General features: G+C 42.9%; 1 pseudogene; it reads left to right on the top strand.

The window, feature by feature from the left end:
- LOC102478710 (heat shock cognate 71 kDa protein pseudogene) overlaps nt 1–2,348 on the top strand; it is a 7,105-nt pseudogene extending 4,757 nt beyond the window's left edge.
- Nucleotides 2,349–8,729: the final 6,381 nt, after the last annotated feature.

Genomic DNA, 8,729 nt, shown 5'->3' with positions numbered 1-8,729 from the left:
GATTTCTCGCTCTGTCTCTCTCTCTCTCTGCCTCTCTGGCAAATGCATGCACCCTATAGCAAAATCCTCTCCAGAAAAAAAAAGGAGAGCAATGGTGATAATAGAGAGAGACAATGCAGAAGAAGGGTGGGTAATGGGGGAGGGAATTAAAGGGAAAAAGAAAAAAGCAAAACATTTAAGGGACACAAAAATGGAGAATTATCTCTTGATGATAATTTGTATGGTAATATCTTTGACAGAACCAATATACAATGTATTCATGATGAAAAAATTTATTTGGTATACTGTAATGGTACACAGTAGTTGAATGTAAAATTAAAAAAAAAAAAAAGAAATAACATTTTCCCAATAAACATTTTCTCCCAATAATAATGCTTAAGCAACAGTAAGATGATCTAAATAAACAAAAAGATCAATCATGTTCACAGATTTGATGATTCAGTATTATACAGATGTTTATTATTTACGACATAATTTAGAAATTTACTGCAATTTCTGTCAAAATCTCATATTTTTTTTTAAGTTTTACAAGTTGATTTTTTTTTTTTTAAGAGAGAGTTTTGCTATAGGGTGCATACATTCACCAGAGACACAGAAAATGAGAAATCACACCCTGGGGGATGGCCACACCACAGTCTCTTCTCCTTCATTCTCCTCTTGGGATTTTGGGCACACACACACACACACGTGCCCAGAGTGAGTTTTAAGCCTCTTGGTCCAGGACTTGAACTGCGGTCGACTATGTGGGAGTCCAGCGACATAAACATTATGCCAGCTGCTGGTCCCTACAAGTTGATTCTTATACAGAAGACAGATTAACCAGGATATTCTTAAAGAAAACACAGCTTGTGTTCTGTGATTTTTGTCCTTCTAGGTACTAAATCTTATTGTAAAGTTATAGTAATTAAGAATAGCAAACAGTGTGGTTCACACCAAAAGAAATAGACTAGTGGAATAGAAAATAGAGTCTATAAACATACCTAACATAGATGGAGAACTGATATAATCAGGAATGGTACTAACATCAGTACAGAAGAAACACACTTTCTAATAAATGGATGCATAATAAACTTTCAAATAAACAATTGGAATCTGTGTTAGGAAAAATTATTAGATAATTATATAATATTACACATTAAAATAAATTATACACATGTAGTTAGGACTTAAATGTAAAATGTAGATATATATAGATTTTCCAATATACTATAGAAAAATATCTTCATGACCTTGATATACAAAAGGATTTTTAAAAACAAGACATAAAAACTACAAACAATAAAAGAAACATAGATAGAATTTACTATATCAAAATTAAGAACTTTTTTTAGGAGAGATTTTTGTTATAGGGCACATGCACTCGCCAGAGAGACAGAGAGAGATACAGAGACAGAAAGCAAGAAATCACTGCCCCAGGGAAGATGACTATGCTGCAGTCCTTTCTACTCCATTCTCCTCTTGGGATTTTGGACACACATGCACAGGTGTCCAGCGTGAGTTTTAAGCTGCCAGGTTCAGGACTTGAACCATGCATGGTTGACTACATGGGAGTCCAGTAATGTAACCATTATGCCTTCTGCTAGTCCCAAAATTAAGAACATTTTTATTAAAAGATATAATTAGAGAGAAAAAGATGAACTATATTCTATGAAGATACATGTAACCCATTTAATCTCCAAAACACTAGTATCTAGAAGGTTGTTGCTTATCTGTCCAGGCAATTATCCTATCAGAAAACAAATATGAAAACGTTCAGGAATTCCTGCTCTTGGATTCCAGTCCTCCTTCTCTTGTTATTGAAGCTGCTGGTCGAGTCATAACTATCCTCAAGCATAATACCACCATTCCTACCACACAGACATAGTTTTCACTACCTACTCTGACAACCAACCTGTTGTGCTCATTCAGATTTATAAAGATACTGTGTCATGGTCAAGGATAACAACCTGCTTGACAAGTCTGAATTCACAGGCATAAATCCTGCACCCTATGGTGTTCATCAGATTGAAGTCACTTTTGATATTGATACCAATGGCATCCTCAATGTCCCTGCTGCGGACAAGAGTACAGGAAAAGAGAACAAGATTATCATAGCTAATGATAAGGGTTGTTTGAGCAAGGGAGACATTGAGCATATGGTCCAGGAGGTTGAGAAGTACAAAGCTAAAGATGAGAAGCAGAGAGACAAGGTGTTATCCAAGCATTCACTTGAATCTTGCCCATTCCACATTACAATAGCTGTTGAAGATAAGAAACTTCAAGGCAAGATCAATGATGAGGACAAACAGAAGATTCTTGACAAATATAATGAAATCTTCAACTAGCTTGATAAGACTCAGATTATGTAGCATCGTTCCACACAGCAAAGCATTGAAAGACCCCATTTTGTAGTGAATTCTGTGGTAGTCTTAAAGTTCAGCTACTATAGTGAATAATTGGGCATTCTTAGTACTTAAGTACTTAATACTTAAAATACTTAAATGTGCACAGGAAAGAATAAAATTGCACTTTATAAACATTGAATTGTGACTGGAAAATGCAATGATTTAAACAAAACTATTTGAAATTGGCACCATAAGGGTCCAGCAGATAGTGTACTGGTTAAGATGCTGACTCCCATGTGGCTGACTGCAATTTGAGTCCCAAACCCAGCAGCTTGAAACTTAAGCTGGGCACACATGCATGAGTGCCCCAAATCCCAAGATGAAAATGGAGGAGAAGAGATTGAGGCTTGGCCATCCCCCCTGGAGAGTGATTTCTTGCTTTCTGTCTCTCTCTATCTCTCTGGTGAGTACATATGCCCTAAAGTAAAAAACAACAAGAACAACAAAAGCAGCAAGCAAGTCACATGGTCAAGTGTGTAGTCAACATTATGGGCAAGTATACTGTGTCCATGGGAGGGGCACACAATGCCGATGGAAGATGCAGAGGGTGTACAATTCTGACAGTAAAGGGGCAACGATACAACCTGCCATCTCTTCTAACTTGTCTCCCTATTTCTACTTTCTCCTCACCACCTAATACCTTTGTCAACCCAGCACATATTGTAATCCTTTTAAAACTTTCATCCAGTTGTATCACTCTTCTGCTCAAATCCTCCAGTGGAAGATTGTTGTTAAAGCAATAGCTGAAATCCTCATAGTGGTTCATGGTGCCCCAAGGAATATGACTGCCAGCTTCTGCTAGCTTCTGAGACTCCATCACAAGCTATCTCCCATCTCCCTCACTCCCCTCCAGGCACATAAACTGCCTTGTTGATCCTCAAAGCCGATTCCTGCTCCACTCGCTATTCTCTCTGCCTGGATATTTCAAGGGTCTTTTCCTCACTCTCTTCAGTGCTCCACTCAAATAGCTAAAAATCTACACTACTGAAATCTCCAACTATACCTGGGACCTGGCCAAACAGCCCTGCTTCATTCTTTCTTCTATCACATCTATCCCACCATCTCCTTTCCTTGTTTGTATGCTTACTGTCTTTCTTCCTTACCAAAGGGAAAGTTTGTCTAGAGGGGAGACCCAATCTTGTTTACAGCTATCTCCTCAGAACCCAGGGCAAGGTCTCCACCATATTCCTCCCCTCTGTCTTTACCCTCTTACCCACACGATTTGGGCTTCTCCCTTCTCACTGATTTCCAGCATTCCCTTCTCCTCTAGCCTATGGCTGTGAGCAGGGGCTGAGCACTGGGGACCTCAGGTAGGAAAGTAAGGGCAGAGCACAGCTTGAAGAGGTGGTGTAGTTTAGTGAGCAAATGATTCTACATGAGCCCTCTGCATAGGGCCTGAAGAACAGGTTAAAACAGCCTCTGGAACGAGCAAGAAGCAGTGGCTGTCTCCACTAGGGGGAGCAGAACTTTCAAGTGTAGTGCAGAGAAATTTCACTGGGAGAAGAGGTGCCTGGATGCTGACTAGATCTATACTGTCTCAGTACTAGCTGCAAGGGGCCACAGAGCAGACAGTGAAGGCACTAAGTGTGCCCCACAAGTGTTTCTTTCTCTGTCTTCTCTTTCTACCTCAACTTTTAGTTTTGAATCAGTAGTATACTTTCATAATTCAAAAAATTGAAAATATGGGGCCAGTAGAAGGCATGGTCGTTGAGGCACTGGACCTCCATATGGCTGACTGCAGTTCAAGTCCTGTACCTGGTGGCTTGCTTTCTAATTTTCTCTCTTTCTCTCTGTTGCCTCTGATGAGTACACGTGCTCTATAGCAAATTAAAAAAAATAGTAATAATAAATAAGATTAAATGAATAATTCTTTTCTAAAAATGTATGGTAAAAGTTTTATTTCCCATTCTGTCCACTGTCTTCCCAGCCTCCACCTCTCCAATATAACAATGATTATTCCATTCTTTGTGTATCTTTCTAGAGTTTTAAAATATTCATTTGGAGACTAGCAGATGTATAATGGTTACATTGCTGGATTCGGTTTGACCTTGGTGGTCGACCGCAGTTTGAGTCCAGGACCTGGTGGCTTGAAACTCATACAGGGTGTGTGTGCATGCATGCTCAAGATCCCAAGAGGAGACTGGAGGAGAAGGGGTTGTGATATGGCCATACTCCCAGGGAAGGAAGTGAATTCTCACTTTCTGTCTCTCTCTGTCTCTCCAGCAAGTGCACATTCCCTATAACAAAAACCTCTTAAGAAAATGCTAATTTGATAAAACATGAACGTAAACTCAAAGCTTCCTCCACATCTTATATAAAATATGGAAGAATGTGTAACTGATAAATATCTGTTTTTTCTACTTTACAGTGCATCTCAGAGGCTTTCTGTACCAGTGTATAGAAAGGCTCCTGATTCATTTTTCAGAGCTGTGTAGTATTCTATCCTTTAGAATACTTTGGTGTGTGTGTGTGTGTGTGTGGCGATTGTCCTGCCTTCAGCCTCACAAGTAGCTGGGACTACAGATTCAGCCACTGCTTCTGGATTTTAGGGTGAGCTAACAATCAGGATCAGGCTTCCATATGGCCTCAACCAGCTGAGCAGCAGCATCTTCTCCAGCTGGGCCTACTATATTTTGCTTGACTTGTCCTCTCTTGATGGACTTTTGAGTTGTTTCCAATGTATTTATTATATAGATGATACTACAGTAGTAACTCTGTACATATGGAGAATTGTGACCCGTTGATTCATATTGAAAAAGAATAGCTTAAAAAATATTTAGAATAGTGATTTCTACCCTAAATGGATGTTAAACCACCTTGGAGCTTTTAAGATCTATTACCCTGATCCTGCTTCTAGGAAAGCTGATTTTCCTTGCCTAAGGTAGAACTCAGAGATTGGTCCTTTTTTCCTTTAAGTATATTCATCTGTTTCCTCCATGAATAAGAGAGACAGAGAGAGACAGAGTACAAGGGATAGAGAGAGAGATGCTGCAATCCTTTCAGCCTTCAGCCAGTCCTAGATCACAAGCAAACATATGTCTAGCACACTCAGAGAGTTCTCTGGACTTGAACCAGAAACCTTCTCATGTACATTAGCCTCTGCAGAGCATGCAGAGCATCATGTGTTCCTGCTGCTCCACCATCTGGTCCCAGGGTTGGTCCTTTTAAAAACGTTTCAGTTGCTATACTGGATAGCCAGGGCTGTGAGATGTGAGAGACTTTGAGAGTGCCTAGAAAGGATGATCATATTTTAGAGGCAAGTCCATGGTGGAAGAGTGGGAGACAGGGATTGCTGACTGCTGAGGAGGGCTTCAGCAAAACAAGTGTGCCTAGACTTTCTTCTTATATTAGCCTAACTGTGGCGAAATGTCCTTTGCCTCTCCACATCTCTTTAGGTGACAATTATAATGGTCCACAGTATTTTTTCAGGGCCTGGATCCAAGTGTAGGTCTTTTAGACATGTGGCTCTGTAGGGGCAGCCCCCATGTGCTTAGGTGACCCATGGGTCTCCTTCACACGAGTGTGAGGCATGTGAATCTTTGTTTTCCAGATGGGGATGCTGGGACTCAGAGAGGTTAAGTTGCCTGTCCAAGGCCACACAGTTCAGAAGTGTGAGAGCCAGGACTGAAAGGTGAGGTACCCTGCCAGCTGGGAGCTTCTTTCCCTGCAGCAGTCAGGCCCTGCAGACATTTGGCACTTTGTGTTTATTGCTCATATGTTTCCTTCATCTTTTCTAAGTTCTTTCCCCGCCCCCAGCTCTTGTAGCCTCCTTTGCACCAGCTCCCGAGTGAAATCAGGATGATAGTGGGCGTTGTCATGGCTTCCGTTCCCTCTCTGGGAGTTGGCCCCTCACCAGGTGGACCAGCGGCCCTGACTGCAGTAGAGAAGGAGTGTGTGGTCCCACCCCAGGCCCTCCCCAGTAAAGGCCTGGCAGGCAAAGGCAGCACAGTGGGAGTCCTGGGGTGCTGCTCTTGGCTCTCCTGGGCTTGCCCAGGGCTGCATTGTAGCTGGGTGGGGGGCAGCAGAGGTTAACGCCGGGGACAGCACCTTGGTAAGAAATTTTGTCTTTGGGATCATTGGTCTTCCTGTTTACCCCTGATTCTGGACAGGGCAAGGCTCCAGGAAGCTGCTGTGCTGTGGGCAGGCTCCCTCCATGAATCCATGCAGGGCCTGGAAAGAGTCCTGGGGCTACACCCTTTTCTTATTGAATGTCCAAGTGTGTGTGTGTACGTGTGCCTGTGTCTGCTGTGTGTGTCTCTCTGTGTACATGTGTTCGTGTGTCTCTGGTCATGTGTGTCCCTTTGTGTATATGCATCTTTGTGAATCTGTGTACATGTGTCTCTGTGAGTGTCTCCATGTATAGGCATGTACCTATGTGAGTTTCCTTATGTGTTTGTGAATGTCTTTGTGTGTCTCTGGGTATGTGTATCCCTGTGTGCATGTATGTGTCTGTGTGTGTATATGTCTGTGTGAATCTGCTTATGTGTGAGCCCATGTTTGTGTATGTGTATGAGTGTCTCTGGGTACATGTGTGTGTTTGTATGAATTTGTGTGTGTGTGTGTGTGTTCACCTCTGAGTATGTGTGCCTCTATGTGTATGTATACAGCCGTGTGAATCTCATGTGTGTATATGTGTGTTTGTGCACCTCTGAGTATGTGTGTTCTTGAGTGCATATGTCTGTGTGAATCTGTGTGTTCTGTGGGCTAGAGTCTCAGCTCTAAGTGCTTTGAAACATTCTTTCAGTTTCTGTCTGTGGGGAGGTGTGGGGTTGTTGTACCTCTTTACTGGAGAAAGTCCCTCAACGTAGAACTAATACTGGAAGTATTTCTAAAGCCCCTTGCAGGACCACCAAGCCCATGGAGCCACAGAGGGATTCTGGGCCAGGGAACAGTTGGAAGTTCTTGGTGGGAATGGACCTCACGCTCTGGAACGAATCCTTCAGCTCCACCAGGTGGCGCTGGAGTTCCATGCTCCTGAGCTGCAGCAAGGACAGAGCCATTCTAACTCATTTGCTTTCTTCAGTGATCTTATTGAAGTGTCACTGATCACCCTAGAATAATTTGGAGGCTAGTTGTTATGGCATCTCACAAAATTCTCTAAGGACCAGAGCCTTTTCACGGACGTTTAAACTGAAACCTAGCTAGAGGCCAGGAGAGAGACGGCCTTAACTCTTTGGCCCAGTTCATTGATTCCAATGATTAAATAGAAACAGAATTGCATTGATCTTGATGAAAATATACCTAGAACTCCTGTAAAGTGTTTTGCAATACCATTCTTGCTTCCATAATTGGATATTGTGGATGGAGAGCATAAGGTGATGACCTTCCATTTGCCAGGGTAGGGGTCAGCCTGGTGGCAGAACTTAGCAGGGTGGCCGGTCACAGAAACCCATTAGGCTGTTGGGATGCAGGGTAAAATTGGCCTCTTGCTTCTGATGAAGCCCACTTTCCTATTACAGGTTAAAGAATTCTTGGACTTGAGGATCAATCTCTGTAGGCCTCCTATTCAAAGGCCCAGTGTCCTGACAGGACCAACGTGGTGCCAACCCCATGGCTATTTTCTAGAGCTTATGCCACTGCTCACCTGCCTTGCTCTTAGCTGCCCCTGCACCCATGCAAGGTGTGGCACAGGCAGCCCCAGCCCCCAGGCCTCGCCTTAGGACAAAGAAATGTCACCGTTTGACCTCTTGCGCCAAGGCAGCCCAGATACCAACATGCAGATTGTCTGAGGACTCTTAGGGTTCCCCTCTCCCATCAACACCCAAAAAAGGCCAATGTTTCTGGGTCCAACTCAATAAATAGATTTTTCCATTTAAGCCTTCCTTGACCACCTTCAGTCAAAAAAAAGTACTCTCAGCTTCCCCTGGCTTCTTTCTTACATATCTCATCTTGCCAGGCACTGCTAAGATGCCTAGCAGGAGCCTAGCAGTTTGTTTTCTGCCCAACAGGTCCCTGAAAGGAGGGGGAATAGCACCTTAAGACTCATTGAATTCTCCCTCGTGCCCCTAAGTTTCCTATGATGAGCTTTGCTTTTCTGTTTGTTTAAGGTTTCTGCCGTAGGGTATGTGCGCTCAATGGAGTGAGACAGAAATAGACAGAGGGAAAGTGACAAATCACCCCTGAGGGGGGATGACCATGTAGTAATCCCTTCTCCTCCATTCTCCTCTCAGGATTGTGGGCGTGCACACACATGCATCTGGCAAGATTTTCAAGTCACTGGGTCTGGAGCTCAGAGTTCAGCCATGTGAGATCCAGCCCTTAACCACCATACCATTGCTGGCCCCGAGTCTTGCTTTAACAAAGATATAATAAGCATTTCTAAAATGAATTCATGTCCAGCATTTT

This window comes from Tupaia chinensis, unplaced genomic scaffold, assembly GCF_000334495.1.
Source record: "Tupaia chinensis unplaced genomic scaffold, TupChi_1.0 Scaffold000175_1, whole genome shotgun sequence".
NCBI classification, from domain to species: Eukaryota; Metazoa; Chordata; class Mammalia; order Scandentia; family Tupaiidae; genus Tupaia; species Tupaia belangeri.
This window is presented reverse-complemented; position numbering and strand designations above follow the sequence as displayed.